We start from the raw sequence: 16,230 nt of genomic DNA, 5'->3' as shown, positions 1-16,230 counted from the left end.
TCAGCTCCATCACTGGCACCACAGCCCCCTGTGCATTGACTGTATTAGACAATGCACACATCTGTCATTACTGTATAAACTGCATATTCCAGCAGTGCACACTACTCCCAGAGCAATTTTGTTGACCTTTAGTGTCACTGGTGAGAATCAACACAAAAAGCCCTGCCAGGGAGCACCTATAGAGGGACAATTCATTCTAATTCTGCACTGAAGATTTTGTCCTCGTCCTTTCCCCAGCAGCCCAGATTTACAGCATTTCCCATCTGCCAGGGCACAGTGAGCACTGGCCGTGCCCTCAGCCTCAGCAGCTGCACCCCAGCACAGCCTGGCAGAGTGTGCAGGGCACTGGGGCACAGCTCAGGAGCCACCACAAACACAGCAAAGGCTGGAGACACAGCCTGCACTGCATGGGGTCACCTGCAGCACCTGCCCACAGTCTGCTCTGGGAGCAGCCAGGTTAAAGGTGCCTGGGCTTTATCTCCAGGGGCTGTAAATCACACCAGTGCACACACATGGAGGAAGATCTGGAGTAAAGTACACAAGCAGCATCAGCACTAAAGTGCACAAGCACAGCCACAGCACTCAGGATTAGCAGGTACATAACAGATTGCTAAAGTAATTTAAAGACTCTGGATCCTGTAAGCCACTGAGCTGTAAAGAGAGGCGTGTGCAGGAACGGATCTGTAGAAATGGAGCACCTCTCCTGTGGGGACAGGCTGGGAGAGCTGCGTTGTTCAGCCTGCACAAGAGAAGGCTCTGAGGAGACCTTAGAGCCCCTTGCAGCACCCCAAGGGAGCCCACAGGAAAAATGGAATGAAAGCCCACAAGAAAAAGGACATTTGCAAAGGCCTTGGAGCGACAGGACAAAGGGGAATGGCTTCAAGCCAATTCAAGTAGGTTTAAATCAGATATCCAGAAGAAATTCCTCCCTGGCAGGGTGGGCAGGCCCTGGCACAGGGTGCCCAGAGCAGCTGTGGCAGCCCCTGGATCCCTGGCGGTCCCCAGGGCCAGGCTGGACATTGGGGACTGGAGCAGCGTGGGACAGAGGAAGGTGTCCCTGCCCGTGGCACAGGGGGAGATGAGCAAAGCTTTGAGGATTCTTCCAACCAAATCCCTTCGGGGATCCTATCATATGATTCTCTGAAATGCTGTTTCTGACTGCAGAGAATTCCCACGATCTGAAATTGCAAAACTGCCTTTCTGCAGTAAGGGCTACTGAGGCAGGAAAAAAAGGAAAAGATGGTGCCTCATACTTGAATAAAACCAACACAACCTCTTCGTGTGAGCAGACAATCTCTATTCAGCTATTTTCTCCTTTCCATATCATCTTTCAGTTGTGGATGTGAAATGACTCAAAACAAATCCTCTGCCTTTTCCAGAGGCATTAGATATATCGTTACCACCCAAATGTCACCCTTTAATGTGGCTCCCACGTTACAAAAGCTCCTAATTCATCTCTTTACTGTTGTAACTGGATTGCAACACCATCCCAAACATCCCTGGACACACAGAGCTGAGAGACAGGTGTCTCCTGCAGCCAGCAGGAAAAGCTGGGACGTTTCTAGGATTGCTTTTGTCACCAAAAATAGCCTTTTATGCGAATGAGGATCACTCAACTTTTACTTCAGTAAAAGTACACTTTTCAGGCGTCTAGGTTCGGAGTTGGCTCTCTTGCGTTTCCCACACCGAGATCTTAATTCCAAACTGAAGTCCGTGTACTAGAGCAGGATCAGGAGCCTTCCTGGGCTGTGCAGCGCAGGCTGAGGAAACCCTCCCGTCCTTGTCCCAGCCGGGGCTGCTGCAGCAGCAGGACAGCGCTCCCGGGAACGCCAGGCTGCTTCCAGAGCATTGGGGAGCCCGCCGTGCCCGACATCGGGGCAGGAAGAGCCGAAAGGAGCCCCGAGGGGCAGGAGGGCTTCCCGTCCCCGAGCCCGGCAGTGCCGCTCCTGGCTCGCAGCCCGGGCACTCCCCGGCCTCAGCCGTGTTGGCCTTGCGTAAGGCGGCCCCGGCCGAGCCCATAAAGCCGCAGCCCGCGGGGTCGGTGCCAGCGGCACCATGGCAGCTGCGAGGGACACGGCGCTGCTGCTCTGGGTCCTCTTCGTCGGGGGCACGGCGCTGGTGGCGGCAGGTAAACACCGGGGCTTCTGCCCTTTGCTCCCTGTAGGGCGACAGGCCACCTGCTGCTGTGTGCCACCCGAGAGCCGGGCACAAACCCTGGGCTGAGCCGGGCACAAACCCTGGGCTGAGCTCAGAATAAACCCTGGGCAGAGCTCAGAATAAACCCTGGGCTGAGCTCAGAATAAACCCTGGGCTGAGCTGGGCACAAACCCTGGGCAGAGCTCAGAATAAACCCTGGGCTGAGCTGGGCACAAACCCTGGGCTGAGCCGGGCACAAACCCTGGGCTGAGCTGGGCACAAACCCTGGGCTGAGCTCAGAACAAACCCTGGGCTGAGCCGGGCACAAACCCTGGGCTGAGCTCAGAACAAACCCTGGGCTGAGCTGGGCACAAACCCTGGGCTGAGCTCAGAACAAATCCTGGGCTGAGCTGGGCACAAACCCTGGGCTGAGCTGGGCACAAACCCTGGGCTGAGCTCAGAACAAACCCTGGGCTGAGCTGGGCACAAACCCTGGGCTGAGCTGGGCACAAACCCTGGGCTGAGCTGGGCACAAACCCTGGGCTGAGCCGGGCACAAACCCTGGGCTGAACTCAGAACAAACCCTGGGCTGAGCTGGGCACAAACCCTGGGCTGAGCTGGGCACAAACCCTGGGCTGAGCCGGGCACAAATCCTGGGCTGAACTCAGAACAAACCCTGGGCTGAGCTGGGCACAAACCCTGGGCTGAGCTCAGAACAAACCCTGGGCTGAGCTGGGCACACTGAGATGCAGCAGCAAAAATTCATTTCACTTTTTTATTTGCTTTCCGCCATTTGTCTGACTTGCCTTCTTTGCAAATAGTAAAATCTAATCTCTGTCCCAATATCCTGCCTGCTGCGGCTGAACAGCCACAGTACCACCTTTGAGCTGTAATTTGATAGTAGAACTTTCACACAGTTCTTAAGATGAATCTTGCACAAATGTTTACAGGATTTGGTTGTGCCAAACTATCTTTAGGTATGTTAGAAACTTTTTCTTTTGGCTGGACATGCCTTCAAGAGTCTGGAATACATTTTCTCCTTTCATTTTCTTTTCTTAATGAGAGCAATCTATTGGGTTTTTATCTAACAACCACGGGGAACTAAAGAAAGATTAAGATCTCTATGCAACTACTAATGCTTGTGTGGTAAGACAATACATGTTATATACCTGAAGGAGACTGTACATACAGACCCGCCAAAATGAAGGGTGAAATAATGTCAGCTATACTGATTTAATAAATATATAATAAAAGCATGTTAGAATAAATTTGCAAACCTGCAATTTAACTGACTAAACAGTAGTAATCCAATCAGTGAAATAAATTAGTAAAATAAAACAGTAAATGGAAAGAGCAGATTAGAATAGTGTACTGTTAAAAGTGATCAGAGTTTGTTGAAGCTTTATGTATAAAACCGACCTGTTGGAGTAAACAGAAGGAGTATATTTAAGTAGCAAATCTAGCAATTACTTACAAACAGACCAGTTATGTCATTTTGTGCTCCTGTCCCACAGAACCACCAGAAGCAGAGACCAAATATGGGAGAGTCCGAGGGTACCAATTCCAAGTGGACACAGCTGAGAGGAGTGTAAATGTCTTTTTGGGACTGCCTTTTGCCAAGCCTCCGCTTGGATCACTGAGGTTTTCTGAACCCCAGCCACCTGAGCCATGGGAAGGTGTCAGAGATGCCACTTCCTACCCACCAATGTAAGGCAATGACAAACCCACTGAACCTTTCAAAATGCTGTTCTCTCTGCAATTCCATGACACTGATGTACACACAGATAAATGCCTTGGTGCCCTCTCCTTGCACCTGCAGCTGTTCCACTGGATGCATTTCTAAAGACACACGATGAGCTGCTCTCTTCAGCAAAAGCTGCTGTTTCACGAGTGTCAGTGATGGCCTGAGATGGAGCAGCATTTTACAGATAATGCTCTGCCTCAGCAGCCCTTGGCCATCACTTACCAGTCACTACAAACCTTGGAGCAGAGACAGAAAGAGGCTGAGGAAATGTTGGAATACAACACTGGGGAAAAAATGCAGAGTAAAGTGCTTAAAAGGGCACATAAGAAATGCAGAGCAATTCTAATTTATGTTGTAAATGTCTCGCTCTCGTTGTCCTACTGCCCTTGTTTAGTGTCTCAGCCAAATATCTACCATTGCAAGACAAAAAGGGCTTGGAGATGTAAAATTATTAATCTGTATTTTCAATGAAGTAATTTACAGCCATATGTATTTGCTGATATATTTCTGGGATATTTTGAAAAGTGCAAAATGGTATCTGCATGTCACTGGGTACCGCAGTGACTTCCTCTTTACACATCTCATTAATGGCAGGTCAATGGAAGAAAATACATGAAAACAAAAAAAAATACTTTGTTTGCAGTTACTACCAATCTAGAATTGTGCTGGAGATCAGTTTCTGGTTGGCCCTTTCCTGTGGAAGTACAAAACAGCTTCTCTTCATGGCTTTCAGGTTTCAGTCAATCTCTTGCTTGTTACTTTTTCATTTCTCCAGGTGTCTACAGGACAAAGTACAAGGACAGTATTTTTCAGACATTATTACCAACAGAAAGGAGAAAGTTCCTCTCCAGGTCTCTGAGGATTGCTTGTACCTGAATGTGTACACCCCCGTTTCTACAGGAAAACAGGAGAAGCTGCCTGTAAGCAAAATCCTTGTAATAAACACCTTGAACAAAATTATCAGACAGCAAACCTCCAGCCTATGCCATGGGCAGACATGCAGGGAAAGTTTTGGAGTGATGATCAACTGATGTCCTTTGCCCCAGCAAGTATTTGCTGAAATTCAAAAGAGACACAAAATCCAATTCTACAAGTAAAATGGGATTGGTGTTTCAGCTAAGGAGGGCTTGAGTTAATCCAAATGATCTGTCCAAAGTCACAGGGCAATGACACGGTGTAGGTATTTAACAAAATCAATGCCATTGTGTACACCTACAGGCCTTAGATTCAAAAGATTTCTACAATTTGTGAAATGTAATCTGAACAAATCAGAAGTGAATCCACACAAAATATTATATCTTGGGTTATATGTAGCTTTTATCACTGGAAGCTCATACCTGTGCTGGATTGATCCTGTTTTTCCCTTTCCAGGTCTTAGTCTGGATCCATGGAGGTGGATTAGTTTTTGGAGCAGCTTCATCATATGATGGCTCAGCATTAGCAGCCTTTGACAACGTGGTGGTTGTAACAATTCAGTACAGATTGGGTGTTGCTGGATATTTTAGGTAAGATGGTTGGTCTCAGTTTTTCCTGAGGGATTTCCAAAATGATATGTGCAAAGCCTTTGTAGTTAGAAGTACAGAAGACTCGTTTATGCAAAGACACATTTCCGAACTGCATCTGCAGGAGCTGGGGGCAATTTCCAGGCTCAAGGCAGCTCCCAGACCTGTTCTTGTGGGCTTGCTGTTCCAATCTCAGGGCTTTCTGAGCCATTCATTTGTCTGTTGTGTAGAGGTTCGTTGCAGAGAATGGCAGATGATTTCTAACACCACAGATTGTCTTTTCCTCTGCCTTTTTGCTTGCACTGAGCATTTAAACCAACCTGCTCTCTCCCTGCAGCACTGGAGATGAGCATGCCCGAGGTAACTGGGGGTATTTAGACCAAGTAGCGGCTCTTCGCTGGATTCAGGAAAATATCATACATTTTGGAGGAGATCCAGGATCTGTCACCATCTTTGGAGAGTCTGCAGGAGGAATCAGTGTTTCTGCTCTTGTGAGTTCACAGTAATATTGAATTTGAATTGTTTAGGGGGAAAAACCCTCCATCTGTTTTCTGTATCTGTGTGAGAAGTCAGCAAGAGAAAAGGGACAGTGTTACCGTGACACAACACCTGGGTCTTTGATACAACAGCAAGGCAACGGTACAGCAAAACAGTAGAGATTGTGACTGATAAAAATGTGTCATTTTCATACTCAAATGTTGTAGTTAAGTAACAGAATGTTATTACTCATCTGCCAAATTAAATTCTTCTGGTTGGTTTGGGGTTCTTTTGAATGTAAAGAACCCTCAAAGTCTAATCTCAGGAGAAAACTCCTTTAAGAAGAGTTGTGGACTCTTGCCCATTTTGTGTTTGCTTTGACAGTCACTTGTGCAAAGTGATCGAGGTGAGCAGTCCTGATAATTGAAGTAGCCCTGCAGTTTGTGACCCAGTGATTGTGTAAAATCTCTGCTCCAACACGGAGCACAGTGGCCGTGACGCTCCCCTTCTGCAGCCCCTCACACTTTGGTACAGATCCCACAGCCCAAGCAGAGTTCATTGTCCGTGGGGTACAAATCCCAGTTTCCTCTGGCCAAAAGCTCTTTATTGCCCTTGTGCAGCACAGCCAGACTGCCTTGGGCACACTCAATCTGCCCCTGCCTTGCAGTGTGGTGCCGTGAAGCGCTGGAAGCAAAGTGCAGTGGGAGGGAAAGGCAGCTGCACTCCTCATCCCTGCCAGTGCTGCCCAAGCCCTTTGCACAGCTGGACTATGGTCAGAGGCTACACAACACCACTCTGACCACCTGGGCTTTCCAAATGTTCCACATGGCCACTGCTGATACTGAAACCCGCCACCACTGGGGAGAACACAGTGCTTGTCATGCTTCTTCTTGCTTCTTCACAGGTCTTATCTCCCCTGGCCAAGGGCTTGTTCCACAAGGCCATTTCAGAGAGTGGTACTGCAGCCCTGGGCTTGTTCACTGACCAGCCTAACGAGGATGCACAAGTGGGTATTGGTGGGAATTTTAATTACTTCTTCCAGAATGTTCTGCATATCCTAAACTGTCCAGTCTAAAATATAGAAACATGGGTTTTTTCTTCTGAATCAAAACACAGTCATTAAAGACAGTATTTCTGTGTGCAGTCAGTACGTATTTAATGATGTGTTGCTTTTCAAACACCCAAATACCCACAGAGAGAGAGGAATGAAATGGAAAGGAATATTGCAACATGTAGTGTCTTCAAGAAACGTTAACCTATAATTTTTGGCTGGAAAATGCTATCACACTCTGAATACTCTTCTCTTCCCCTCCTCTTTCATGCGTGTGGTGTGCAAATAAACAAGGCTTTATTCAGTGTTTTTTTTTCACTTGAGAAGTACTGGCTTCCACCCCTTTCTTTTCTCTTCATCTAAAAGGAACAATTTCCAGGAACCTGGAACCTGGGACATTAAAGAGACAGCTCTCTCTAATGACAGCTGTTGCTCCAGCCCAAGTGACATCACCAAGAGTGGTAGAATGTGCTCTCTGTTACCCTGCACATGGTTCATTCCCTAGCTCCTTCATGTCACCCAGCCTTCTCAGCCCAGCATGTCATTTACCAGAATTGTCTTAGAATATTTCTCTTATCAAAAACACCCGAAATCAGAGGTTTTGTCCTCCTGCCAAGCCCATGGTATGAAGGAATGTGAGGGCTTCTAGTGCCCTTCTCTGGAGCTGGGACAAGCCAGACTCCAGAACTTTGTGCAGGAGCTTGAGCTGCTCCTGCTGCACTCGGTGTCTCATAGAGCCAGAGAGAGGAAACGTGTCCAAACCTGTTTGTTTTCACTGCTTGCAGAAAATTGCTGCTCTCTCTGGCTGTGAAAAATCCAGTTCAGCTGCCATGGTTGAATGCTTGAGAAGAAAAACAGAGGAAGAATTACTACAAATAACACTGAAAATGGTAGGTAAAATTATAATTGCATTTAAATGACATCTCAAGACTTTTAATAACAGAGAATACACCTTGTGTGCTGTAATATTAGGAGAACCTGAAGTGGATGTAAAATCTGAATTTTTTTCACTTTTTCAGGACATGACAACCCTGCAGGTCTGCACCGATGCCTCACCTGAAAATTGCAAACAGGTTCCTGCCATTCCATTCTGCCTGCACTTGGAGATACCTGTGGTTTGCTGTCATGTTCTGCTAGGGCAAAGAAAAGAAAATGGCACAGATTATTCTGGAGAACCTGAAAATCAAATCATATTTCATGTTCTAATTAAAAGTTCTTATCACCATGCTTATGTGCCTTTGAAATTTCAATAGAGAAATTGGGTTTTTTCCCCACTGTTCCAAAAATCTGTGACAATTCTGAACTTAGAGAAGATGTAAACTCTACATAATGACTTCACTTTCACAAATATTAGGAATATCTTCAGAGAGTCTTCTGCCTAGTGCAGAAAACCTGTCGGAAAAAAATATAAGATGGCTTGGATACCATTCTTTCTTGCATTTCCAGTTGGTGTCACATTGGCACTGCAGTAAAAATGTGAACTTGTTTTAGAAGCAAAATGAATGTATTAATGAAGGTTTCTTTTTCTGTTTCCCCCATTTTGTTCAGGATTTCTTTTTCGTCAATGCATGTGTAGATGGTGCATTTTTTCCAAAGAGTCCTAGGGAATTACTGTCTGAAAAATCTATCAATGCAGTCCCGTACATAATTGGAGTAAATAACTGTGAATTTGGATGGGGAGTTCCTATGGTAAGACACTTAAAACGTTGCTATTTCAACATCATTTTGTAAATACAGGCATTTTTAGTAAGTATGATTATCTGTATCACACAGATGATGAAATACCCTCCTTTTGTGGATGGTCTGGATAAAGATGTTGCACGTCAAATTTTACAGAGCAACTTAGCAGTATTCATTAAGGTAAGAGACCATTTTCAGAATAACCCCGTGCTGCTTCTTCACTGGCCTGGCTGTTTGTACCCCTGGAGGGACATATTTCACAGGGAAATGCCATTGTGCTGGACAGCTCCCTGAACTGCGGCAGGAATGGGCAGACCTGTGCTGCATTCCTCTTACCTCTAGTGTTGGAAAACATTTCCAGCCTAAATTGCCCCTCTTCCTAAAAAGGAGTTCTGTGGGAATCCAGGAGTGATGCAGAAGCTGAACACGGGTCTCTTGGGATAATTTAGATACCACCAGGTTATGCAGGACATGCAGAGTAGCAGCAGGAATGACAGGAGACCTATGGGACACACCCTCCTAAAGAGTAGCTGGGCACTGGAAAGGAAAGCCTGAGCAGTTTAGGGTGCACTGACACCTATCTTCAGGCTTCTTGAGGTTTTGCCACCCTGTACTTTACAGATCTCTTGGCCCTGTGGTGCCTTGGTGCTCTCCTGAAACTACTCTATACAAAAGTACAGATTAAGAGGTAGGAATTAAGGGCTCTGGAAGCAGGGCTGGTACTTGCAGGGGATCATTCAGTGACACAAACATCCCCCATGAACTTAGAAATGCAGAGCCCAGACTTGCTCTGAATGGGAGAAAGGATGGTCACCTACAAGAATCAATGGATTTCATGAAATCCAGCGGGACTTCTCTGCTCTTATGAAGGTTGTTTCCGCAGAAGGGAGAACAATCAGCATCACTGACTGCCGTTCATCCAAAGATGTTTGATCCTCAGATCTTGCATCCCTCTTTTCCCCAAGATCACCTGTACCCACACTGTGGAACTCCAGTCCTGAGCTCTGAGCCACACTCTGACACAGCTGAGGATTTGCTCTGAAAGAAAAAGTGATGGTTGGGGATTAGCCAGGGATGTGCAGATGCCACACTCACTCACTGCTGTTACCCCTTACAATGCTCACCATCACTTTAAGTACTTTTCATTGCTGTTTCAGGGTATTACGTCAGAAGATGTTGACAGAGTGTACAAGGAGTACATGGGGGATGCAGAAAGCCCTGCTCAGGTCCGGGATGGCCTCCTGGATGCAATGGGAGATCTCTTCTTTGTCATCTCAGCTGTGGAAGTGGCCAGATACCACAGAGGTAACTCAGCAGCTTCAGAACAGCTGGAGGATTCTATCTGCGGCTGCTGTGGACAGTGTGCAGCACTGTTCACTAGCCAGAGACCTGGAAGTGTTTCCATTTGACCAAAGCAGGTTCTAAGGAAAGTTGACCATCATTGCAGCAGGTACTTTCAGCTCTGAAACTAGCACTTTTCTGTATCCTCTAGATGCAGGCAACCCAGTCTACTTTTATGAATTCCAGCATCGACCAAGTTCAGTGGAAGGTGTGGTACCAGAGTTTGTGAAAGCAGATCACGGAGCTGAGATTGCCTTTGTCCTTGGAAAACCATTCTTAGCTGGTGATGTACCCATGCTTATTCCATATTCCTTTCAGAACCTCATTATTACTCGTTTTAATTACTTCAGGTCTTTAGAATAGAATTTCTCTCTTATGAGCATTGTAAGCATTATAAATATTATAGGCATAATTCATATATTATAAGCATTATTATCAGCATAAACGTTTCCTTCCTTCAGTAGTAGATACTTTCCTTTCCATCATTCATCTGCAGTTCTCTCCTGGAAAAATCTCCAATAGCTCAGGGCAACAAGTACAAGTGTTGCACTAGATACAGCTGGGACTCATTATTTACTTTCTTACCTGGCCTTTTCATCTCCCTCTTCACAGGAGATGCTACAAAAGAAGAAAATAACTTAGCAGAACTGTTATGAGATACTGGACCAACTTTGCTAAAAATGGGTGAGAATCACAATGCTGTTTACAGCTCAAGTTTTGTCTGTGCTGCCCAGAACATACTTACATGCCAGAAGCAGTCCTTACACAGTGCTTCCTAGAGCTTTGGCAGAATTTAAGATAAATATTGAAGCAATTTCTCCTCTTAATGGTTTTCTAATAGAACCTGCAACGGAAGTAAAAAAAATAATACAAGAGCAGTGACTCCATCTGCCATGGAGTTCTGGATGTAAAATTCATGGTAACTATTCTGCTTTTGCTGTTCCACTGATGAGCATTTTCACAAAATATTGTCCATTTCTTCATGTACCAGAATCACATCATCTGGGCTCCTCTTGGTTTTCTGAAGTGCTCTGTGCCTGAGCAGTCAGAGAGCCATGGACTGGCAAATGGAGAGCTGACTTTTTGTTCTATTCTTTCCAGAAATCCCAACGGAGAGGGCTTGGTCCATTGGCCTCAGTATGACCTGGAGGAAAAATACCTGGGCATAGACCTGGAGCAAAAGGCAGCAGAGAAACTGAAAGAACACAGAGTGGAGTTTTGGGCACAACTCAGGAAACAAAATCAGCCTGGAAGGAGAAAACACACAGATTTATAAGAGCTGCGCAGGGTACAGGTTGCTTTTAAAACTCCTCAAAGGGAAGTCATACAAACTGAGTTTGTCAGGATGCAGAGGAAGAATCACCTTCTAATTCATTGTTGTGTGATCTGCTGTCCTAATCACAGTGAAAGGAGAGCAACGAGGGTCATTCAGAAAGTTTGTCAGACTAAAAATCGCTGCTTAATGAAGCAAGCAGAAAATACCTCACAGTCTTTCCAAGTCCATACAGACCATGGCACCTACTCAATGCATATCAAAACTGAATAATGAGGTGGGAATGGGCAAATGAATTGAAATCTGTAAGAAATTCTCCATCTAGAATATACAAGAAGTGTCAGACTATTTTATATGCTTATTCCGCTCTTCTTTCAGAAGGGCATGGTCAGTTGTCTGTCCTTCCTAGATCCTCTTTCTGCTTTAACTGGAAATAGCTTGGTGCCAGCAGAGCATCCATCAAACTATGGCTGGCAGGTGGGCTTCACATCTCACAAAAGAGGATAAAAAACTCCACTTGTTTTATTGGTTTCTGAATTGTTATAAATAAATGTTGCTTTGATTTTTTGGAACTTCCTTTTCTTTCCCTTAACTGACAGAGGCTAATTCCAAGAGGGAAAGTCACAGCCAAGAAACCAGAAATGCGCCCAGGTTCTTTCTTCCCCCTAAATAGTTTCAGGTAGGAATCTTTCAGGTTTTTGTGCAGGACCTGAGGCTTAAGGCTCTTCCACAAACTCTTGTGGGCTGTGGCTGTGTGTCCTTCAGCCCTCCCTGGCAAATTCCCAGTGCAGTGGCTGGAGGGAGGGCGCAGTGCTGGCAGCACAGACGCCCACAGAGGCAGAGGGGGGAGCAAAGGCTGCTGTTGTTCCCTGCATGTTGTTGGCTCAGCACCACCAGAGAGAAGATCTGACATGCAGAGCGTGCACCCCCAGCCTCCCACAGCTGTGGAATGGGTCAGGGCACACAGGGGCTGGAGAGGCTTTTCTTGCCAAGTTCCATGGCAGGCAGGATACAAAGGAACAGTGTGGGAAGCCAGGAGAGCTCTCCTGCTGACCATAAACAAACCAACAGCCCCACTCTAACTACCCTTTAACTGGTGCCCAGCTCCCACAGCACCCCAGGGAGCCTCTCCAGGGACAGCCCAAGCTCCTGCTGCAGGTGTTGTTGACCCTTTGGAGGTGTCTCTCCTCACCTCTGGGTTCACTGGCTTTGGCACACCTGTGCATCTCCAGCACTGTGACCTGCACTACCTGGCCACCCCTTTTTGTGCATCCTCCATACCGTGTTGTTGTGGTTTGAAAACAAACCAAGTAAGAGGCTCTAAGTCAGGAATAAAATTTTAGGAGAAGAAAAGGAAAATAAAATAGAATAAAATAAAATAAAATAGAATAAATACAAAAAGAAAAACCAGTTACAGAGTCAGAATAGAACCTGATCAGGGTGATGGAAACAGTCCAGACGAGGTGGTCTTCCTGAAACAGAAATCTTGTAGAAAGGTCTGGTAGCTCCGGTCCTCTGGGAATCCAGTGGGTGAGGGCTGCTTCTACTGTCCCAAATCCCAGCTTATATCCAGGTGAGAATGCTTGGCTCTTCCCCATGGGCGGAGCATCTCACAATGGGATGATGAGTCATGGAAGAGAGACTTAATGGCCCATTAAAGAGAGATAACTCCCAGAGGGAGTTATCTCTGAGTCATGCAAAAGGCATTGATGGGCCATTAACTGAAGATGATGATAGAATACATACTAAACTACAACCCAGGACAATCCACCCCTTATTCTATTACCATCTACAACATGCCTAAATCAATACATTCTTACAGATGAATGCATATATACATACAGAATGAAACCTTACACACTGCTCTCACTTAAAATTAAGTCTCCCTGTGGTACACAACGGGTTTCTCCATCTTTCTGCATTACCCACCAAGTGTAGCCAGGCCCTTGAGCAAAGACAATCCCATGGACGGGTCTGCCTTTGCCTGAAGTGGGATTAATCCAAACACTCTTTCCTAAAATGCCCTTCATGTGTACTCCATCCACTGTGTGTAAGGGTTCAGACTGGGCAGGACCACCTCGACTGATAGACCCTCGGGTGTTAACTATCCATGTGGCTTTGGCTAAGTTTAGTTCCCAATTCTTGAAGGTTCCCCCACCAAGTGCCTTCAGGGCAGTCTTTAATAGTCCGTTGCACCGTTCAACTTTCCCGGCAGCTGGTGCATGATAAGGAATGTGGTATATCCATTCAATACCATGTTCTCTAGCCCAGGTTGTTTATAAGGTTGTTCTTGAAATGGGTCCCATTGTCCGACTCAATTCTCTCAGGGGTGCCGTGTCTCCACAGGATTTGTTTTTCAAGGCCCAGGATGGTGTTCCGGGCAGTGGCATGAGGCACAGGGTGGGTTTCCAGCCATCCAGTGGTGACTTCCACCATGGTCAGCACGTACCGCTTTCCTTGGCGTGTTTGGGGAAGGGTGATATAGTCAATTTGCCAGGCTTCCCCGTACCTGTACTTCAGCCATCGTCCACCATACCACAGAGGTTTCATTCGCTTGGCCTGTTTGATTGCAGCGCAGGTTTCACAGCTGTGGATGACCTGTGAGATGCTGTCCATAGTGAGGTCCACCCCTCGGTCACGGGCCCATTGATATGTTGCATCTCTTCCTTGATGACCAGAGGCATCATGGGCCCAACGAGCTAGGAATAATTCTCCCTTGTGCTGCCAATCTAGATCCACTTGTGATACTTTCACCTTGGCAGCTTTGTCTACCTGCTCGTTGTTGCGATGCTCCTCATTAGCCCGGCTTTTGGGTATATGCGCATCCACATGTCGAACCTTCACGGTCAGCCTCTCTACTCGGGCGGCGATGTCTTGCCAAATGTCAGCGGCCCAGATGGGTTTTCCTCTGCGCTGCCAATTGGCCTTTTTCCAGCGATTCAGCCATCCCCACAGAGCATTAGCTACCATCCATGAGTCAGTGTAGAGATAGAGCCTCGGCCACTTTTTTCATTCAGCAATTTCTAAAGCCAGCTGGACAGCTTTAAGCTCTGCAACTTGACTCGATCCACCTTGTTTCTCGATAGCTTGTGCAACTTGTCGTGTGGGGCTCCATGCTGCAGCTTTCCATTTCCGGTTAGCTCCTACAATTCGGCAGGAGCCATCAGTGAACAGAGCATATCGTCTTTCAGTCTCCGGTAGCTCATTATATGGTGGGGCTTCCTCAGCACGTGTTACTTGCTTTTCTTCTTCTTCTTCTTCAGACGATAATCCAAAAGTTTCACCTTCCGGCCAGTTCGTTATAACTTCCAGAATCCCAGGGCGATTTGGGTTTCCAATGCGGGCGCGCTGTGTAATGAGGGCAATCCATTTGCTCCATGTGGTATCGGTGGCATGATGTGTGGAAGGAACCTTTCCCTTAAACATCCACCCCAGCACTGGCAGTCGGGGTGCCAAAAGCAGCTGTGTTTCAGTGCCAATCACTTCTGAGGTGGCTTTAACTCCTTCATAGGCAGCCAAGATCTCCTTCTCTGTGGGAGTGTAGTTGGCCTCGGAGCCTCTGTAACTTCGGCTCCAGAATCCCAATGGTCGGCCTCGAGTCTCCCCAGGCACCTTCTGCCAAAGGCTCCAAGACAAACCATTGTTTCCAGCTGCGGAGTAAAGCACATTCCTCACATCTGGTCCCGTCCTGACGGGGCCCAGGGCTACTGCATGAGCAATCTCTTGCTTGATCTGAACAAAAGCTATTGCTGTTCAGGCCCCCAGTGGAAATCGTTCTTCTTGCGGGTCACCAAGTAGAGAGGGCTCACGATCTGACTGTACTCAGGAATGTGCATCCTCCAAAAGCCTATGGCACCTAGGAAAGCTTGTGTTTCCTTTTTGTTGGTAGGTGCAGACATGCCTGTGATCTTGTTGATTATCTCTGTGGGGATTTGGCGACGACCATCTTGCCATTTGACCCCCAAAAACTGGATTTCTTGAGCTGCTCCCTTAACCTTGCTTCTTTTAATGGCAAAACCAGCTTTCAGCAGAATTTGGATAATTTCCTCTCCTTTCTTGAAGACCTCCTCTGGTGTATTCCCCCATATGATGATGTCATCAATGTACTGCAGATGCTCTGGAGCCTCACCCTTTTCCAGTGCAGCCTGGATCAGTCCATGGCAGATGGTGGGGCTGTGTTTCCACCCCTGGGGCAGTCGGTTCCAGGTGTACTGCACGCCCCTCCAGGTGAAGGCAAACTGAGGTCTGCACTCCGCTGCCAAAGGAATGGAGAAGAAGGCGTTGGCGATATCAATGGTTGCATACCACTTTGCTGCTTTGGACTCCAGCTCGTACTGAAGCTCTAACATGTCTGGCACAGCAGCGCTCAGTGGTGGCGTGACTTCATTCAGACCACGGTAATCCACCGTCAGTCTCCATTCTCCATTGGACTTAACGCACCGGCCAAATCGGGCTGTTGAAAGGTGAACGGGCCTTACTGACCACCCCTTGGCTTTCCAGTTTACGGATCATCTCATGTATGGGAATCACAGAGTCTCTGTCTGTGCGGTATTGCCGACGGTGTACTGTTGCTGTGGCAATTGGTACTTGTTGTTCTTCTACTTTCAGCAGTCCCACAGCAGAGGGGTCATCTGAGAGACCAGGCAAAGTATTCAACTGTCTGATGTCTTCTTTCACTACTGCGGCTATCCCAAAAGCCCAACGATATCCTTTTGGATCTTTGAAATATCCATTCCTGAGATAGTCTATGCCGAGGATGCATGGGGCCTCTGGGCCAGTTGCGATAGGGTGTTTCTGCCACTCGTTCCCAGTTAAACTCACTTCGGCCTCTAATACAGTCAGTTCCTGGGACCCTCCTGTTACTCCTGTGATAGAAATGGATTCTGTTCCTACATACCTTGATGGCATCATGGTACATTGGGCCCCAGTGTCAACCAATGCCGTATATTTTTGCGGGTCAGATGTGCCAGGCCATCGGATCCACACAGTCCAGTAGATCCGATTGTCCCTTTCCTCTTCCTGGCTA

At 46.9% G+C, this 16,230-nt stretch overlaps 1 protein-coding gene and 1 pseudogene across 1 annotated transcript in view; one reads left to right on the top strand and one right to left on the bottom strand.

Annotated features, from left to right (window-relative positions):
• Positions 1–16,230, bottom strand: part of CIAO2B (cytosolic iron-sulfur assembly component 2B) — a 128,953-nt gene that overhangs the window by 33,666 nt on the left and 79,057 nt on the right. The window lies entirely within an intron of this gene.
• On the top strand, positions 2,041–11,776 carry LOC136366711 (fatty acyl-CoA hydrolase precursor, medium chain-like; annotated as a pseudogene).

This window comes from Sylvia atricapilla, chromosome 12, assembly GCF_009819655.1.
Source record: "Sylvia atricapilla isolate bSylAtr1 chromosome 12, bSylAtr1.pri, whole genome shotgun sequence".
Lineage (NCBI taxonomy): Eukaryota > Metazoa > Chordata > Aves > Passeriformes > Sylviidae > Sylvia > Sylvia atricapilla.
Note: the sequence above shows the minus strand (reverse complement) of the source record. Positions and strands in the feature narration are given on the sequence as shown.